The sequence below is a fragment of the Entelurus aequoreus genome, linkage group LG04, assembly GCF_033978785.1.
Source record: "Entelurus aequoreus isolate RoL-2023_Sb linkage group LG04, RoL_Eaeq_v1.1, whole genome shotgun sequence".
NCBI lineage: Eukaryota > Metazoa > Chordata > Actinopteri > Syngnathiformes > Syngnathidae > Entelurus > Entelurus aequoreus.
The window spans coordinates 29,322,680-29,343,670 of NC_084734.1; the positions used below are offsets into that span (position 1 = coordinate 29,322,680).

Consider the following 20,991-nt stretch of genomic DNA (forward strand, 5'->3'; position numbering starts at 1 on the left):
TATATAAAATAATCAAACTATACAAATAAACAATAGAGTGGAGTGTGAACTAGATCCAAAAGTGTATGTGGTGTAAGGCTATGTGTGTAGTTAGCTGAAGTGTGTGTTACCAAAGTGTTGAACGAGAGATGAGGAAGTCCATGGGGCAGGCAGGTGATCAGGGGCGAGAGAGAAGCGTCAGAGAAGAACGTGTCCAAGCGGGAGGTCAAGAATCCAAAAGGCAGTCCGGGGGAGCAAGGGGAACAACAAGGGATCACAGGGGAACACGGGAAGCGCTGCGGGAAGACAACAGGAATATCAGACACAACGGAAACATGGAAGTCGCAGGGGATCGCGGGATGGCCAGACACTGGATGCTTACACAGGTACGGAAGACTATACTCCGGCGCCGCCTGGCAGGTTCTGCGAGCTTATGAAGGCAGGTCCTTCATTAAGTGCAGGTGTGCAGAATGCCGGTGATCGTTTGCAGCTGGCGGCTGCTGCGGGGCGGAGACGCGCATGGCGCGCTCCTGGATGTGCCCGCCCGTGGGCGTGTCCCTAGGTGCGCACAGACGGATGAGAGGCGTTGGCAGGAGTCTGAGCCGTAACAATTAGCTTTTCAACCTAAGACAGGAAGTATGCCAGACAACCCCAAAACTGGACTTCCCTCACCGCGGTGTGACAAATAATATAAATACAGTCTATTATCAGTGATGGGACTAACGCGTTACAAAGTTTCGTTAGTTTCGGTGGTAACTAGTAATCTAACGCGTTATTTTTTATATTCAGTAACTCAGTTACCGTTACTACATGATGCGTTACTGCGTTATTTTACGTTATTTTTTATGTAGTATCGGCTAGAAACAGAAGATCTGAGTGTGTTTTATTGGAGCGCTGCAGTGTCGTCCTTCTGAATCTTCTTGTGTCACAAGCCGGAGGCGCGCTCTGTGTGTGTCTGGGTGTGGGTGTGGGTGTGGGGAGGGGAGGGGTGGGGGGGGGGGGGGGGGGGCGTGTCTGTGTTTACTAACAACGGAGCCGCAGCTCTCGACACTCGACTCGAGTGTCTTAACATGGAGATATTCTCACTTGTTTTTTTTGTCGAGCACAAAGAAAAAAACATTTTAGTTAAATGTAAGTTGTGTCTTGGATCAAAGATCCTGTCTACTGCCCAAAACAACAATTCAAATCTGCCTGGTTAGGCTTTGTGTATGTCACGTGTGCCTTCCTTAGGTGAAGCCAGGTTTACAGCTATGTTGTTATTTGTCACGTCGTGGTGAGGGATGTCCTGTTTTGGGGTTGTCTGGCAAACTTCCTGTTTTATTTTGAAAATTCTAATCCTCCTCTCGTTTCAGGCCACTTGCCTTTCCTCCTGTGTCACTGGTCTGAGGTCTCTCCTGATTGTCTGATTGTGCCCACCTGTGTCACCCTCACTCATGTGTATATAGTCCTTGTCTTCCCCTGTCTTGTTGCCAGTTAAAGCACGGAGTGACGGGAACTCAAATGCTCCTGTGTTACTAACGTTTGATGGCGATAGTCTGCCACCCAGAGTTTTCATTGGATGTTTGTCTTTTCAAGTGAAAAAGTATGAGCGGCCCCCGCTTAGATGCTTTAAGTGTCAAAGATTTGGCCATGTAGCCGCCTCATGCCGCGGCAGTCAAAGGTGCACAAAATGCGGGGGGGAACATGATCTATTAGAATGCGATGTTACTGACACTAAATGCTGCAATTGTGGGGGCACGCACATGGCGTCCTTTCGGGGATGCCTACAATTTGAGAAGGCAAAGCGTGTCCAAGATGTTAAAGAGCAGCATAAGATTTCTTATGCAGAGGCACTTAAGAAGGTAGAGGGAAAAAGTGAAAATGTGTCTGTGTTTGTGGGTTCATGCTCCCAGAGCCCTGGCCCTTCCACCAGTTGCCACACCCCCTCCGTACCAGATGATTCAATTGTGGTGAAAAAAGAGAGTCTATTGGCATTTATGGTTGACGTGGTGTACGCCACTAGGCCTCCTAAGCAGGGCAAGGACCTTAGCAGGTCAGACATCATGAGGGCAGTGGTTGAGGCGGCGGGAAGGTTTTTGGGACTGGGAGCGTATGACCCCACAGAACTACATAGGTACATGAAAGATAGTCAAGTAAAGGCTCCTAAGCCACAGCAGAGTGAGACAGAGGGAAATGAGATGGATGCAACATGGGATGAACATGATCAGTAAGATCATTTCCATGTTCAATATCCTGCAGTGGAATGCAAGGAGTTTAGTTGCCAATGGTCAAGAGCTAAAAAAGAATGTGCATACTGGTGAGGATAAGCCTGATTTGATCTGTGTACAAGAAACATGGCTAAAGCCGTGCCTAGATTTTGCTGTACCAGGCTATGAGTGTTTGCGGAAAGATCGTAAAGAAGGGACAGGGGGGGGATGTGCAATATTTGTTAGGGCAGGGGTGCAATACCAGCAGGTGGCGTTAACAACCACACTGGAGTGTTTGGCAGTGAGGGTGTGGGGGGAGCAAGGGAGGATGAATATTGTTAACTTCTATAACCCATGCCTGCCACTTAGAATAGATGAATTGGATAAAGTAGCAGAGGAGGTGGGAACTCCAGTGATATGGGCGGGAGATTTTAATTCACACAATCCACTCTGGGGAAGCAGAGACAGGGATAGGAATGGGGAAGTGATAGAGGAACTGATGGACAAGCATGGTTTGGTGTGTTTAAATGATGGGAGGCCAACCAGGTTTGACATCAGAACAGGGAGGGTATCATGCATTGATTTAACTATAGCTTCCCCAGAATTGGCTTGGAAAGGGAAGTGGGAAACCATGGAAGAAACCCCTATGGGAAGTGACCATTTCCCAATAGTGGTGGGATTTGGCCAGCCCTTGCTAGTGGAGGAAGACACTAGGCCGAGGCCACTAAACTATAATAAAGCAAAATGGGCTGAATTTGTTGAGGGGTGCATAGAGGGAATAGACAGTGTGATAGAGGACGGAACAGTTGACGAGTGGAATGATACTCTGTGCAGTATGTTAAGTGATAACATGAACCGCTGCATCCCAAGGAAAAAAGCTGTAAAACGTAAGGCTGTGCCATGGTGGAATAAAATGTGCGATGAGGCAGTGAGGGAAAGAAATAAAGCCTATAGTGTGCTAAGGAGGTACCCAGTGCAGGAAAATGCTATAGAATACAAGCGGTTAAGAGCCAAGGCCAGGAGGGTTATTAAAACGGCCAAAAGAGAGTGTTGGAGGAATTACTGCGGAAGGCTGGGGGAGGACACACCAGTAGGGGAGGTGTGGGCAGTGATCCGGCGAATGTCAGGGATTGTTAAGGGGAGAAGCATCCCAGTCCTAGAAGAAGGGGGGGTGGTTGCTACAAATGACAGTCAAAAAGCCAGCATGTGTGTGAAAAAATTCCAAGAAGTACATAGTGGGGTAAACATTGGAGAGGAGGGTATTGTTAAACGAAATGAGGTAATAAGAAACCAAATGTACAAACTTGAGGTGAATCAGGATAATTCTGACCCCAGTAATTTAAACTTTTCTCTGAAGGAATTACGGAGAGCAATCCAAAGAGGGCGTAAAACAGCTCCAGGGAAAGATGGACTAGGATATGAAATCTTTAAGCAGTTGGATGACATGGTGCTGTATGAGATACTAGCACTCATCAATACAGTATGGGATGAAGGCGTCATCCCTGTGGCATGGAGGCATGCAGTTGTCATCCCTATTCTAAAGCCAGGAAAGGAAGCTGCAAAGCCAGGCTCCTATAGGCCAATTGCACTCACGGCTGTGTTGTGTAAAATTATGGAGCGAATAGTGACAGATCGGCTTACATATAAATTAGAGAAGCAAGGATGGCTTGCACCAATCCAGAGTGGCTTTAGATTAGGGAGGGGAACGATGGACTCTGTGCTTGCGCTTGACCTAGACATAAGGAAAGCTAAGGCCAACAAAGAATCAGTGGTCGCAGTTTTTCTCGACATTGAAAAGGCATATGACATGTTGTGGAAAGAGGGGTTGGGGGTGAAGCTGTTTAATGCTGGAATACGAGGGCGGATGCTGAACTGGATCAGGGCGTTTCTGCAAAACAGGACCATACAGGTCAGAGTCGGGGGGGCATTTTCTGAAACAGTGGGGATAGATAATGGTACTCCTCAAGGGAGTGTTATAAGCCCAGTACTATTTAACTTGATGATTAATGACATGTTCCAGGAGGTGGGGGCAGGCTTTGGGCTATCATTGATCGCTGATGATGGCGCAATTTGGAAAAGAGGGCGGAATATTAAGTTTATAACAGGGAAGATACAAGGGGCACTGGATAGAGTAGTGGCCTGGGCTGAGAAGTGGGGGTTCAAAATATCTGTGGAAAAGTCAAAATTTGTTATTTTTACAAACAAAAGGAAGACTGAAAACCTGGGGCTGAATATCTATGGCAAGCCCTTAGAGCGAGTCAAAGAGTTTAAATTCCTAGGAGTTATTTTTGAAGAGAGGTTAACGTGGAAAAAACATATAGAAAAAATAGTGAGGAAATGTGAAAAGGTGATAAATGTGATGAGATGCCTTGCTGGGAGTACGTGGGGAGCAAACAGAGACACACAAATAATGATTTACAGAGCCATGATTCGCTCAGCTTTTGATTATGGGTGCCTGGCATATGGGGCTGCAGCCAAAACAAACCTAGCAGCACTGGATAGGGTGCAGGCAAAAGCGTTAAGAGTATGTAGTGGGGCTTTTTGCACAACTCCAATCCCAGCTTTGCTGGTGGAGATGGGAGAGATACCCCTAAGTTTAAGGAGAAGGAAGCTGGCCTTACACCACATAGCTAAACTATATGGGCATGACCAAGTCCATCCAGGCAAGCAGCTGCTGGAGGAGTGCTGGGAACTGGGAGGTGGGGAAAGCAGGAGTTTTGTCCATAAAATCAGAGCAGAGGAAGAAGAGCTCGGCTTGAGTGGGGTGCGCAGGGGTACGGCTGTGGTCTGGCCTTCTGTTCCACCATGGCTGCTACCAAGTGTGGAGGTTGACTTCACGATAGCAGAGAGGAAGAGGGAGAAGGGTAGTGGAGACCCAGATGAGTTGGTGAGGGAGAGGATGCAGCAGGAATGGGCAGACCATGTGCAGATCTATACAGATGGCTCCATGGACCCAAATAGTAAAAGGGTGGGGTTTGCAGTTCACATTCCCTGCCTGCAGATCACCCAGAGCAGACGGCTGCCAAATGGGGTTTCAGTCTTTACGGCAGAAATGGTGGCGTTGATATGGGCAGTAAATTGGGTTGAGGAGGTGAGACCGCAGCAGGCAGTTATCTGCTCGGACTCTGCGGCTGCGCTGATGGCTCTGCAGGGGGGGAGGTCACAGGTCAGACCAGATCTGGTCTGTGAGCTGCTGACCGCACTCTACAGAGTAAACCAAGCTGGAAGTAGAGTGGGTTTCATGTGGGTTCCAGCTCATGTGGGGGTTGAGGGCAACGAGGCTGCTGATGGTGCTGCCAAAGAGGCCCTGAGCAGGGAGGAGGTGGATGTGGGCGTCGCCCTGGGTATTTCAGAGTACCGCTCCATAATAAAGGAGGAGTTAAATATCAGGTGGCAAAGAGAATGGGAGGGGGAAACAAGAGGAAGGTTTTATTTTAATATTCAAAATAGTGTTAGGGGAGGAAGCATCACCCTGGGAAACAGAAGGGAGCAAGTCATTATGACACGGCTGAGATTTGGACACTGTGGCCTTGCAGGGGGACTGGCCCGTATTGGGAAACATGAAAATGGACTGTGTGAATGTGGGACAGAAGAAACTGTGCAGCATGTTTTTATGGAGTGTCCTATATACACAACAGAGAGGAGAGAGCTTTTTGCTGCATTACTAGATGCAGGGTTGCCCTGCATCTCACTGAGGATTATTCTGAACCCTGAGGAACATCAAAGTGCAGTGATGAAAGCAGTCATGGACTACCTGTGGAATACTGGCCTGCACCAGAAAGTGTAACTGCATAAGCTGTGGTAATACCTGAACTGAACTGTGGGAGGCAGCAATACGCCGATGGGCGTCTAGTCTGCCGGAAAGCCACAAGAAGAAGAAGAAGAAGTCTTGTTGCCAGAGTATATCGTCTTGCTACGTACCTCCAGCCTTGTCCACAGCCTTGTTCACAGCCATCAACCAAGTTTGATAAGTATTGTCTCGCTTTGTTTATTGATTCCTTTGTTCCCTCTGAGAGAGTGATTTTCTTTTGCTAAGTTTTTTGGTCAAGTCTTTTTGTATCAATTTTCATAGTGCCTTGTCTTCCTTTTTTCCTCCTTCTGGGGTGCTTTTAGTTTTCAGGCTTCTCAAATACTTTATACATACTTTCTGTTTATAGCGTCGACTTTTTAGCATGAGTGAATTTCCTTTTTGTAGATTATTATAGATTGTTGGTTTTTTTGTGTATTCGACTCATATAGAACTTTTTGGCTATTGCCTGTTCCTCCTTATGGAGTGATTTTCTGTTTATTGCCTTATGTACTATGCTAATACCCTATAGGTGCTTGAATATATCATAGATAGATTTTGTAGCCACTTTCTTTAATCACTCTGTCCTAGAGATAGCAAGGAATTATCTAAATAAAGGTCTGAGTCAATTGTTACTCCTCTGCATCTGAGTCCTCATTTACGCCTAGACATAACATTATTATGCTGTTTGTTACTCATGTATGTTATGTTGCAGCTATTTAAAATAGTTTTGTCAAAATGTTCTGGCCTGAAATTAATTGGCCCTTTGAAACATATCTTTGTTTTTGTGTGTTGTATGTAGAGCACATTGCTTAGCAGACTTCAGTGATGCAAATGCATGTCAAGTTGATCAACACTTTGTATTATTCTCCAGTGCAATAACAGTACTGAAATGAAGGCTAAAAGGGCATTAATGGGAGCTTTTAAAAAAAGTTACTTTTCACAGTAACACATTACTTTTTGGTATAAGTAACTGAGTTAGTAACTCAGCTACTTTTGAAATAAAGTAACTAATAACTGTAACTACTTACTGGTTTTCAGTAACTAACCCAACACTGTCTATTATACAGCATTATTCACGTGTAAATAATATAAATACAGTCTATTATACATTCAAGTACAGTATATGCATTGTACAGTCTGATGGCTGTCGGTATGAAGAACTTCCTGTGTCGTTCCGTGTTGCAATTCGGGAGTCTGAGCCTTCCACTGAACGGTAGTTGTGACTCCAAGATGCAGAGACAGGAGATAGCGTGCGGTGAAATAGTTTAATTTAATATTCAACACTTGTGCAGTTGTGGAACAAATAGAAAGCAATGCAGCATGGAAGTATAAAGCAATGACAATGGAAATGATCCACCCTGTCTGAGAAGTAAGGCTGGCCTATAAACCCTTCTTATTAGGCAGGTGAGTCTCCTGACCAGAGGCAGGTGCAAACAGTCAGCGCTCATAGCAGGAAGTCGCTGAAAGGAAGGAAACCGAAACAGGAAAACAATATACAAAATGTTGACACGTCATGACAAAATCGGTGTTTTTAGTTATTTAGTATCCATATATATATTTTTGTTGTTGTATCAATTTGCTCTATTTTTCAATTGGTAATGCTTATTTCATGATTACTATTTAACACATTGTACACACTTTGTGGACCCCTGGTTTATTTAAATGTATATTTCTGCCCTATCTGAATGTTGGATTTTAGTGAAGCACAAAGGTAAACGTTGTCATCTTTTAATTGAAAAATAAAAAATACAACTTGAGTTTGTTTAATATTCAACACAATTAAGTTTTTGTAACACACAAAGGAAAGTAAACATGAAGTACACGTGTAGTAATCACGTTAAAAGAACAATACCGTTTGTGTCAGGGACTGCTGTCCATCTTTAACCCCGAGATGCAGAGATGGCAGGCGTAGCGCAGGAAAACATGACTTTAATGAGAAAAGGAAATGCAGGGGAAACAGGAACCAGGAAAACAGTAAATAGCCAACAGGAACCAGGAACTAGAATAACAGGTTACAGGAAACAATCATCGAGCCCTGACTGGAGGGTGAGGCAGGCATAAATAGTAGCCTGATTGGCAACTGCAACCAGGTGTGCCAGGCTGCCAATCAGGGACAGGTGAGGGAAACAAGCGCTCAGGGAGACCTGCAGGAAATGGAACCAAGATAAGAGCGCTGACAGGAAATAAACACACAAACCGAGGAAAACCCAAACATAACCAAACTGTCAGTAACAAACCAGACAGTTTGGAATAAACTGAAAAAAGCAATAATTAGGGGTAAAGGTTGGCTCTTATGATGTTAGCATAATGCTAACATGCAATACGAAGCCAGTTCACAGGCTAACAGAAATTAGCATTGTTTTAAACTTGTACAAACCTTTAACAAATTACATTTTCACTGTACAAAACTAATATAAAACAACAAATACATTTCTGCTTACAGAAATATAGAAGGCAAACTGTGGAAAGGAATATTGTGTCATGATAGCTTATGACATGTTGGACTTGTGTGTGTTTTCTTCTGTGTTGGTATTTGGTTCCTGCCCATTGCTCTTATGGCTGTTTTCCTTATTGTCAGCCTCCTCTGGCTGGAGCCACCTTCCTACGATTAGTGATCAGGAGACTCAACTGCCTCTGATCACTAATCAGAAGGGTTTGTATGCCAGCCTGGCTTCTCAGTCGGGGTAGGATAATTATTTTCATTTATCATTGCTTTCTTTGCGTCCATGCTGCATAGCTTTCCTTACAGTATATGCTTCCCGTGCACTTCCCTGTTGCACTAGTTTTTGTCAAAAAAATAAATGTTTCCCTGCACGCTTTCTCCTGTTTCCGCATCTCGGGGTCAGGAATAACACAGCGATGCAAGCCCGTTATATATTGACCACTAACTACTTGGCCAGTCTGCTGCTCTCAGTGTTGCTCAAACTTTAAAATCCAATTTATAAAGAAAAATAACGTACAGTAGTCAATGTTTTGTAGAACATGATTGCAAGGAAAATGCAGCACATATACCACCTGGAAAGTTAAGTCTTACTTTCCTGTATTGCAAAATATTGAAAATACAATTTTAATAATTTTGTGTACTTGTTGCAGCTCTAAATGTATTTGAGGTGAATGAATGTATGGGAAACACTAGAACTTAATTGTAACGTTTCATGTTGCTCTTGACCCCAGGATGCAGAGACTGGGAATGGAGTGTAGGTAAAAAGCCCTTTTATAAAGGGGGAACAAAAACAATGAACCGCGGGTGAGTCAAAAAAAAGGCAGAACAAAGAAAAACAGTGCAGGATGGAGGTGCACACAAAAGAGGTAAATCAATGAGCCAGCCCAGTCCTATTGATAAAGCTGCCTTGACGGGGACATAGTATGCAAAACCATTGTAGAGGTTGCCCTCTAGTGGGTTCTTCAGACCACCACACACTGCCAGGAGAGCCCGGAATTCTGGGTATAACACTGTTTTATTTTCCTCAAATAGTGCAATGTCTTTTGCTTTTCAGCAAAGTGTCTTTTCTGCGTCTGTGTCTCTCTGCAGCACCTCCAACTCCAACTACTCGTCTCGTCACGGCTGCTGCTAATAAAAGCGACAGGTGATTAGACAACAAGGCCCACCTGGGCCATCTATGCACCTGTTGCTGTCTTCGAGGCCGGTCCTGGCACACCCCGTTCCGCTGCAGGCCCGCAGGCCACGTCCCCCACCCCCACAACCATCCTCTCTTACCTATTGGTACCTGCAAAAGTCGCAGAAATTTGAACGCAAACAATGGAGGTATGGAGAAAATATTTCTAAAAAACCTTGGCTTTTCTTTATACTTTCTCCAAACTAGCTGTTTTTTGTCCCAATTTGTGACCTCAGCGGATATCTCCATATATGGTAGAGATTCACTCGAAGAACTTTGCGCGAGTCAATAAGTTCCTTCCTTTTCTCTTTTCTCCTGTTTGTGGAAGACTGGCTCCTACATGCACATGCATCCTCCACTGTTGCCATTTTTAATACAAAATAGCATCTAGTTCTAACTTATACTGTATCTGTCATGGCCGATGGGGAGAAGACGCAGTTGTAGTGGAGGCACGTGAAAAAAGGTGCGTTCCATTTGTGCTGGGAAGTCGGAATTTACGAGTTCCTAGTCGGATTTTCAACTGGAATGTCCCTGGAGGTCGGATTTCCGATTTGGAAAATTGGATCATTCTCACCACCCCCGAGTTGGTTTCAAAGATGGCTGCTCTGGATGTAAACAATGATGTCTGCTTCAATAAAATCCGCTATTTGCACTTCTGATTAGTTTTCGTCGCAGTGAATCAGCCAATGTGTTGTTGTACATTTATATGCAAAACCCAAAACCAATAAAGTTGGCACGTTGTGTAAATCGCAAATAAAAACAGAATACGATGATTTGCAAATCATTTTCAACCTATATTCAATTGAATAGACTGCAAAGACAAGATACTTAACATTTGAACTGGAAAACGTTATTTTTTGCAAATATTAGCTCATTTTGAATTTGATGAAACACTTATTTGGAACATCCCACAGGTGAACAGGCTAATTGGGAACAGGTGGGTGCCATGATTGGGTATAAAAGCAACTTCCATGAAATGCTCAGTCATTCACAAACAAGGATGGGGCGACGGTCACCACTTTGTGAACAAATGCTTAAGCAAATTGTTTAAGAACAACATTTCTCAACCAGCTATTGCAAGGAATTTAGGGATTTCACCATCTATGGTCCATTATATCATCAAAAGATTCAGAGAATCTGGAGAAATCACTGCAGGTAAGCAGCAATGATGAAAACCAACACTGAATGCCCGTGACCTTCGGTCCCTCAGGCGATACTGCATCAAAAAGTGACACCAGTGTGCAAAGGATATCACCACATGGGCTCAGGAACACTTCAGAAAACCACTGTCAGTAACTACTGTTTGTCACTACATCTGTAAGTGCAAGTTAAAACTCTACAATGCAAAGCGAAAGCCATTTATCAACAACACCCAGAAACAGCTGGGCCAGAGCTCATCTAACATGGACTGATGCAAAGTGGAAAAGTGTTCTGTGGTCTGACGAGTCCACATTTTAAATTGTTTTTGGAAACTGTGGAAGCCGTGTCCTTCGGACCAAAGAGGAAAAGAACCATCCGGATTGTTCTAGGCGCAAAGCTCAAACGCCAGCATCTGTGATGGTATGGGGGTGTATTAGTGCCCAAGACATGGGTAACTTACACATCTGTGAAGGCACCATTAATGCTGAAAGGTACATACAGGTTTTGGAGCAACATATGTTGCCATTCAAGCAACGTTACCATGGACGCCCCTGCTTATTTCAGCAAGACAATGCCAAGCCACGTGTTACATCAACGTGGCTTCATAGTAAAAGAGTGCGGGTACTAGACTGGCCTGCCTGTAGTCCAGACCCGTCTCCCATTGAAAATGTGTGGCGCAATATGAAGCGTAAAATACCACAACGGAGACCCCGGAATGTTGAACAACTTAAGCTGTACATCAAGCAAGAATGGGAAAGAATTCCACCTGAAAAGCTTCAAAAATTGGTCTCCTCAGTTCCCAAACATTTACTGAGTGTTGTTAAAAGGAAAGGCCATGTAACACAGTGGTAAAATTCCCCTGTGCCAACTTTTTTGCAATGTGTTGCTGCCATTAAATTCTAAGTTAATGATTATTTGCAAAAAAAATAAAATACATTTCTCAGTTCGAACATTAAATATATTGTCTTTGCAGTCTATTCAATTGAATATACAAACCCCGTTTCCATATGAGTTGGGAAATTGTGTTGGATGTAAATATAAACGGAATACAATGATTTGTCAAATCATTTTCAACCCATATTCATTTGACTATGCTACAAAGACAACATATTTGATGTTCAAACTCATAAACTTTATTTTTTTTTGCAAATAATAATTAACTTAGAATTTCATGGCTGTAACACGTGCCAAAGTAGTTGGGAAAGGGCATGTTCACCACTGTGTTACATGGCCTTTCCTTTTAACAACACTCAGTAAACGTTTGGGAACTGAGGAGACACATTTTTTAAGCTTCTCAGGTGGAATTATTTCCCATTCTTGCTTGATGTACAGCTTAAGTTGTTCAACAGTCCGGGGGTCTCCGTTGTGGTATTTTAGGCTTCATAATGCGCCACACATTTTCAATGGGAGACAGGTCTGGACTACAGGCAGGCCAGTCTAGTACCCGCACTCTTTTAATATGAAGCCACGTTGATGTAACACGTGGCTTGGCATTGTCTTGCTGAAATAAGCAGGGGCGTCCATGGTAACGTTGCTTGGATGGCAACATATGTTGCTCCAAAACCTGTATGTACCTTTCAGCATTAATGGCGCCTTCACAGATGTGTAAGTTACCCATGTCTTGGGCACTAATACACCCCCATACCATCACAGATGCTGGCTTTACAGTCAGGTCGCTCAAGAGAGTGCTACTGGTAACATGTAAACTGGTACTACCTGTTCCATGGTCGAGTCGTCGGCGACTAAACTGGCTCCCTTGATGGGGAGGGTGGCTAGACACCCAGCAGAACAAAAACAACATCTGTCAAAGGGCGGATGAGCACAAGAGTGCCAACGGCCATCTAGCAAGTTCCAGTACACCAAACTTTAAGCATGACTACCCCCAGGACCCAAGAAACCCATCTACCAGGAGTAAACTAGTCATGATGAAAAGTTTGGGAGAAGGAGCTACACAAGGGAGACAACCCTAACAGAAAACAAGACCTCAACGGCTGAACAGGCAACTGTGAGGGCGGATGAAGGCTGCAACAGACTATAGAAGTGCCGTTTGTCTTGGTTCTCCATGCCACGGAGTCCACTTCTTAATCTGCCAAGTGCTGTGTGTTTGACGAAGCGCAACTTCAGATACATTAAAAAAAAAATCACGCGCAGGCGTCCATCACCTCACCTCATCTCATCTCATTTATGTAATCTACATCATCATACCACACTACAAGTCTGTCGGCGATCAAGGATTGGCAATGGGGGCAGGCTCGTGAGGCTGGGAGCCCCTAGTCAGAATTGACACGTACAGCGGGAACATTTTGCTATAATGTCGTTCTTGCTTCTGGATTCGAAGTGAAGAAGCAAGTTGGTCAGCGGTGTTCTAACTGAGCAGTCCTATTTAGGATCCACTCTGCTCACCCAATTTTGGGAGGGGGCTAGAAAAGGTGCCCTAAACATAGTTTCACTTCGTCTACTCTGCCTGGGACGCCGCGCCCAGGGGAGCACCACCCAAGCGGTAGGAAAAAGAAGGATATGTACAAAAATATGAAACTTGGAACTTGGAATATACGAACGTTAATGGACAACGAAAAGTCAGACAGACCAGAGAGAAGAACATCTTTTGTGGCAAGAGAACTTCAGAAGTTAAATTTTGATATTGTTGCTCTCCAAGAGACCAGGAGAGCGGAAGAAGGCCATTTGAGGGAAGAACAGGGCAACTACACTTTCTTTTGGAAAGGAAAAGCAGCAGACCAACCCAGAATACACGGGGTAGGATTTGCCATTAGAAATGAACTACTTGGTCAACTAACAGAACAACCCGTAGGTATAAATGAAAGACTTATGACTCTAAGAATCAGCCTAAAACACAACCAACATGCTACTCTCATAAGTGCATATGCCCCAACTCTAGGTGCTGAAGAAGAAACTAAGGAGGCTTTCTATGCGGAGTTTGATGAGCTCATCTCTACAACACCACAACACGATAAACTTATTATTCTTGGTGATTTCAATGCAAGAGTTGGAAAAGATCACAATATATGGGAGGGTGTAATTGGACATAATGGTGTAGGTAAGGCCAATGCAAATGGGGCCTTACTTCTGACCAAATGTGCGGAACACAATTTGATAATTACCAACACCATCTTTAGACAAAGGAATTCCGTCAAAGTGTCCTGGCAACACCCAAGATCAAAGCACTGGCACTTGATTGACTATGTTATAGTGAGGAAGAGGGACCAACAAGATGTGCTTCATACCAGAGCTGTAACTGGTGCAGATGAGTGCTGGTCAGATCACAGATTGATTGCATCAGTTATGAGGCTAAAACTAAAGGCTCGAAGAAAATGTCACAACAAACCACACAGCAAAAAATACAATGTTGAATGTCTAAAGGAAGATGAGCATGCCATGGAACTACAAAGAAACCTGGAAGAAACAATACCCAACAAATCCCCTACAAACATCACAGAACACTGGGAGCAATTAAAGGTAGCAATCAGAAAAGCATGTGTTAACTCAATTGGATACAAAACCAGGAAACATGAGGACTGGTTTGATCAAAACAACACAGAACTGCAACAGCTCATGAATAGAAAAAGGGAAGCTTTCATACAACTTAAGAATGACCCTAACTCCATTTTAAAGAAAAATCAGTATCAAGAAATCAAAAGTGATGTACAACGAACGGTGCGAGGTATGAAAAATAAATGGTGGCAGTCAAAGGCTGAAGAAATACAACTCTTAGCTGATAACAACAATTGCAAGGCATTCTTTACAGCGACAAAAGAGATATATAGACCATCTATACAAGGTCAGGTGCCCCTCAAGAGCAAAGACGGGGGTACCATTCTGAAGACCAACAAAGAAATCAATGCACGGTGGCGAGAGCATTTTGAAGAACTGCTGAACCAACAAACTGTCTATAACAGGGATGTTCTCAATGCCATACCCCAACAGACCATCAAAATGGACCTAGGAGACATACCAACCCTGGAAGAAATGAAGAAATCCATCTCACGAATGAAAGCTGGCAAAGCGGCAGGCCCAGACGGAATTCTAATTGAAATATTTAAGCATGGTGGAAACAAACTACAAGAACATCCATATCAAATTATACAAAAAATTTGGAGCGAGGAAGAAATACCACCAGAGCTAAAGAATGCCAACATTGTGAAGATATACAAGGGAAAGGGTGATAGAGCAGAATGTGGCAATTACAGAGGCATATCATTACTCAGTACTGCCGGTAAGGTCCTGTCAGGAATCCTCAACACAAGACTTCAGACCATTGCTGAGGACATACTCCCAGAATCTCAATCCGGCTTTAGACCAAACAGAGGAACAACTGACATGATATTCTCAGTGAGACAACTCCAAGAAAAATGCATTGAACAAAATAGGCCCCTCTATATGGCGTTTATTGACCTCACAAAAGCATTTGACACTGTCTCCAGGGAACTACTTTGGGAAGTACTGGCAAGATCAGGATGTCCTCCAAAATGCATCAGTATAGTCCGATTAATGCATGACAATATGACGACTACAGTACTTGGGAATGGCCATGATTCTGCTCCTTTTGAAGTAAAAACTGGAGTAAAACACTGTTCTCCGTCTTTATCTCTGTTGTGATCCACATTGCATATTCACGAATACCAGCTGAGCTATTTCAAATTGCATTTCGCCTAGATAGAAAACTGTTCAACCTGAGGAAGCTGCAAGCCAGAACAAAAGTTTCAAGGTCCACAGTGGTAGAATTTCAATATGCAGATGATAATGCAATAGCAGCCCAGAGTGCAGAAGATTTGCAAGTAATACTGGATGCATTTAACTATGCATACACACAACTTGGACTTAAAATAAATGCAAAGAAAACACAAGTACTCTACCAACCATCGCCTAAGGACATCATCCTGCAACCACCAGCAATAAAGATAGAAGAAGTGGCTCTTGAAAATGTAGAAAGCTTCACATACCATGGTAGTATAATGTCTTCAAATGCTAACATTGATGCAGAAGTCAATCACAGAATCAGGCAAGCTGCTGCAGCCTTTGGAAAGCTTAAGACTCGAGTGTTCCAAATTCATGACATCAGGCTAGATACAAAAATCAAAGTGTTCAGAGCAATTGTTATAACAACTTTGCTATATGGTTCAGAGGCATGGACAGCATATCAAAGACACATCACAGCACTTGAAAGGTTTCAACAGCGATGTCTACGCCAGATGATGAATATTAAGTGGCAAGATATGAGAACAAACATCAGTGTACTTGAACAGGCCATGCTTCCATGTAGAGAGTACAATTGTTAAATACCAACTACGATGGACAGGGCATGTCGTACGGATGAATGACGACGGACTGCCAAAACAGATGTTGTACTGTCAGCTAAATGAAGGGAAAAGAAATGTTGGCGGGCAGTGAAAACGCTACAAGGATTGCTTAAAGAAGACTTTGAAGCAATGTGAAATAGATACTACATCCTGGGAAGACCTAGCAAAAGACAGAATAACATGGAGAACTGCAGTCAGTGAAGGAGTGACAAAGTATGAGGAAAAAAAGAACATCTATGATACTTGAAAAAAGGAGGAGGAGACTGGAAAGAAGAGTCATGCCAAAATGTATATTACCACCTGGTCTGATCTGTCCCATATGCGGCAGAAACTTCAAAGCTCGTATTGGCTTGTACAGTCACTACAGAGCACATCATTCTTAGGGACGATGGACCCCTATCTTCTAACAGAAGAGGAGCCAGCAAGCAAGCAAGCAAGCAAGCTGGCTTTTCAAATTTGCGCCTATAACAATCCGGATGGTTCTTTTCCTCTTTGGTCCGGAAGACACGACGTCCACAGTTTCCAAAAACAATTTGAAACGTGGACTCGTCAGACCACAGAACACTTTTCCACTTTGTATCAGTCCATCTTAGATGAGCTCAGGCCCAGCGAAGCCGACGGCGTTTCTGGGTGTTGTTGATAAACGGTCTTCGCTTCGCATAAGAGAGTTTTAACTTGCACTTACATATGTAGCGACCAACTGTAGTTACTGACAGTGGGTTTCTGATGTGTTCCTGAGCCCATGTGGTGATATCCTTTACATACTGATGTCGCTTGTTGATGCAGTACAGCTTGAGGGATCGAAGGTCACGGGCTTAGCTAATTACGGGCAGTGATTTCTCCAGATTCTCTGAACCCTTTCATGATATTACGGACCGTAGATGGTGAAATCCCTAAATTCCTTGCAATAGCTGGTTGAGAAAGGTTTTTCTAAAACTGTTCAACAATTTGCTCACGCATTTGTTGACAAAGTGGTGACCCTCGCCCCATCCTTGTTTGTGAATGGATGTTCCAAATAAGTGTTGATGAGCATTCCTCAATTTATCAGTATTTTTTGCCACCTTTCCCAACTTCTTTGTCACGTGTTGCTGGCATCAAATTCTAAAGTTAATGATTATTTGCAAAAAAAAAAAAAGTTTATCAGTTTGAACATCAAATATGTTGTCTTTGTAGCATATTCAACTGAATATGGGTTGAAAATGATTTGCAAATCATTGTATTCAGTTTATATTTACATCTAACACAATTTCCCAACTCATATGGAAACGGGGTTTGTAAGTTGAAATCATTGTATTCTGTTTTTATTTACGAATTACACAACGTGCCAACGTCACTGGTTTTGGGTTTTGTATATGGTAACACCACTGTAGTGTAAACTGCATTTATTTGGTGGTGTATACGCTGTACGTCGCTAGCAATAGCGTCTGTGTTTCCTCTTCATCCACCTTTTTGAAGGTTGCAGAGAGAGTGAATATTTTCCCATTAGTTGTTTGTATGCAGACAAGGCAAGCGCAAAAATAGCTTTTGTGGATGTGGCCATCGTGATTTCCGACATAGTGACTGGAACGCTCAAAACTCGGGTGAGATGTCATTCCCAGCTCCAACTTACCACTTCAAAAGTAAGCGGAAGGCAGCAAAAGACCGCCCCTAAAACGGCGCATCCTGAAAAGATGATCAGAAAGCGGCTTGAAGACGGTCGGTAAAACATAAGCCATGCAAAATTTTCACCAACATTACATTTTATGTACAAGGAAGTGTTTTAAATGTAGAAAATAAAATCATAATGTGATCCTTTAAAACAGGGGCAACAAAGTCAAGGCCCTCAAAGTCAATGAATGATTTATCTATGGCCCCCGGGATGATATTTGATTAGTATTAGAACCGGCCCGCAGGCCACAGCCGCCTGCTGCTGTTTTGCACGCACCAATACTCCACCAGTGTTGGCGCTAGGGATTTTCAAAATGGGGTCCCGGGGACCCCATCAAGTCATAAAAATGGGGTCCCACAATACCTTTTTGGGGTCCCACTTTTTTGTAAGCGTTTTGAAAACAAATGATAAATGTATGCATTATCCTGTTATATCTCACATTCTATATTGTGTTTTGGAAAAAGGTTGTCATAAATGTTACTTAATTCATTAAGAAAAATAATACAAAAGAAAACACATTTTTATGCATATGTATTCAGTTATAAAAATTAATTCACTTTCTTCTTTCCTTAATGGATCTAAACTGCTGCAGGTATTTTTTTTTCTATATTTTTATTGTAATATTTTCAGAATGTGTTTGTTCTATTTTTGACCAAAGTAAAACAAAGAAAACAATCTGAAGTTGTCTTTTTTTTTTTAGTTTTTATGCCATGATTTTAATAGTCCGGCCCGCGTGTGCACACATTTTTCTCCATGCGGCCCGTCAGCTAAAATGAGTTTGACAGCCCTGCTTTAAAAAGGCTTCCTGACTGGCAACCAGGTACAGGTGTGTCTTTTCCTTGCCAATCAAGGACATGTGAGGGAGCCAGCGCTCAGACCAGAGGAACAGGAAGTGCTGGACAGAAATGTATACCAAAAACAATAATAAAAAAACATCTAGTACTGGTAAGCAATTAAAAAAATCTAGAGATTATTTAATTAAATATTTATCTTAGAGAAAAATTAAATTTAAAGCATTTGTATGCACGTACAACACTCAAGACCTTCAGTATATCAGTATGTGGAATTAAATTATGGAATGGAAAAAGCAAATAAATCAAACAATGTACTAATATGATCCACTTCAAGAAACTCTTCAAATTTAAAGTGTTGACAAAATAAAAAGAAGAAGAACCATGATGAACATTCAGAATTTATTTAATCCATCCATTGATTTTGAAGATCAATCAATCAATCAATGATTGATTGATTTTGTAGATAATCTTACTCATCTCACCATATGAAATATAACTTACTTCACCAATTATTATTTATTTATTATTAATGTTATTACTTATGGAGTGTATTGTGAATACATTGAGAACAGGAAGTGAACAAAAGTTTTAGCAACTGCTGTGTAAAGGAAAAGGGGTAGGATTAAATAAACTCTGCTTCTTCCTACTCCTTTTCGAACATGTTGAATAGAGAAACTGTAAAATTGTCACGTATCATGTCGTATGCATGCATGTTCCAAATAAACTCAAACTCAACTCAACTCAATTATGATCTGCAAATAATTAATCTCTTTTTTAATATCAGCTAAAAATACTCTCAAACACTCAACTAGAGGTATTTTCATTTAAAATTATTACATTATTTTGGCAGATCAAAAGATTGTCTGAGCAGGATATGAGAATAGGGAAGGACGTCATGGAGGTCCTTGCATGCTCCCACAATGATGAGCACAGACTCTCCTCATTTCCAGCCCCGGATTTTCACACCTTGACTAGAATAGAAACGGCACCGTTTAACCGCCATTCTGGGTTAGGATACCAAAGTCGAACACAGTCTAAAGGGGGGTCAAGTCTAGGCTGCCGTCAGAGAGAAGATGGAGAACAGATGCTCTGATTGTCAAGACCACCTCTAGAGATGCTTTGAATGCAGCTTTATGGGGCCGTCCTGCCGTAAATGACCTTCAGCCACCTTATCACACTTATTATCACCATGAAAGAACACGTTCTTCAACATTTCTTTGTGCATACGTTGACTTTGTTCCATTTTTCTGAAAACGTGTATTGTTAATATTTTTTATTCCGCATAAAATACATGTTTCATCAAGGCCGCCAGGACAAAAGCCATCGAGTCAACCCCAGTGACAAGAGAAGTGAATTATATTTATATAGCGCTTTTCTCTAGTGACTCAAAGCACTTTTACTTTTTCTGACCAAATTCTATGGTCGGAAATCAACAAGCCCATTTATCCTCATATTGCCCAGTTAGCAACACAATACCTCGCCATATCAGCTACTTTCCTTGCTCGTGTGGGGCAGACATTAAAATCAGTTGCTATTAACTCTGACCTCTTCGGCCCCTCATATAAAGAAGTCTGTGTGCAACATAAACAACAAACACAGACGACACAACGGCAGGGATCAGTTCAATAGGTTTATTGAACTCGATCTTGATGAAATGGTGGGGTGTGTATGCTACTAAACGTGAATGGTGCAAGACGATGTGTAGAATTAACGATGTCAATGTTACCAGAGTTTGTTGTAAGTGCGTGTTGGAATTAATCCTTCGTCAGATCAAAGGGGCAAGGCGAGAAGGCAGTCTGTGGGTGAGCAAGCGGTCAGGCGCTGGAGAGAAGCAACAAGGTCCGTGTCCAAGCAGGGGTCGAGAATCGAGGGAGGCAGTCCGGAATCCAGAGGGAAGTCGAGGCACACAGATCGATCACAGGAAACAGAGGAAACACAGCGGGGAACACAGAGGACATAAGACACGGGAACAAGGAAGGCACAGAGAGAGAGTAAGTACGCAGGAGAAAAGCCAGAGGAGTCAACTACGTTCCGGCACAGGATCTTCGGGTCCGCTGGTCTTTATGCTGTCTGTCTTCATTAGACCCAGGTGCGCTGATTGTTGATTGCCTGCAGCCTTGCAGGCGCGTGGCCGCGAGCAGGGGCGTGTTCCGGCGCGTTTCTAGCGGAGGTTTCAGCCGAGCTTGCAGCAGAAGGCATGAGGGATTGCGCAAGCGCCGTGACACAAAGCGCTTTACATAGTGAAGCCTATTATCAACATCATTTAAGTTACATTTAAACCAGTGTGCATAGCACTGGGAGCAGGTGGGTAAAGTGTCTTGCCCAAGGACCCAACACCAGTGACGAGAATGGCAGAAGAGGGAATTGAACCTGGAACTCTCAAGTTGCTGACACAGCCACTCTACCAACCGAGCCACACCGCCGCCATCTATATTGTATTGCTTTATAAACAATATTGCTCATCTATAAGTGTGTTTTTCTTTTTAAAAGCCATGTTTTAAGGGGGCCAACTATGTATTAAA

General features: G+C 42.9%; 1 long non-coding RNA gene across 1 annotated transcript; it reads right to left on the reverse strand.

Moving 5' to 3' along the window:
* Window positions 1-44: 44 nt before the first annotated feature.
* On the reverse strand, window positions 45-15,791 carry LOC133647791 (uncharacterized). The gene is made up of 3 exons (XR_009825777.1): window positions 15,671-15,791; window positions 362-537; window positions 45-275 (listed from the first exon to the last, which is right to left on the reverse strand). It is a non-coding gene; the product is annotated as an uncharacterized LOC133647791 (long non-coding RNA).
* Window positions 15,792-20,991: the final 5,200 nt, after the last annotated feature.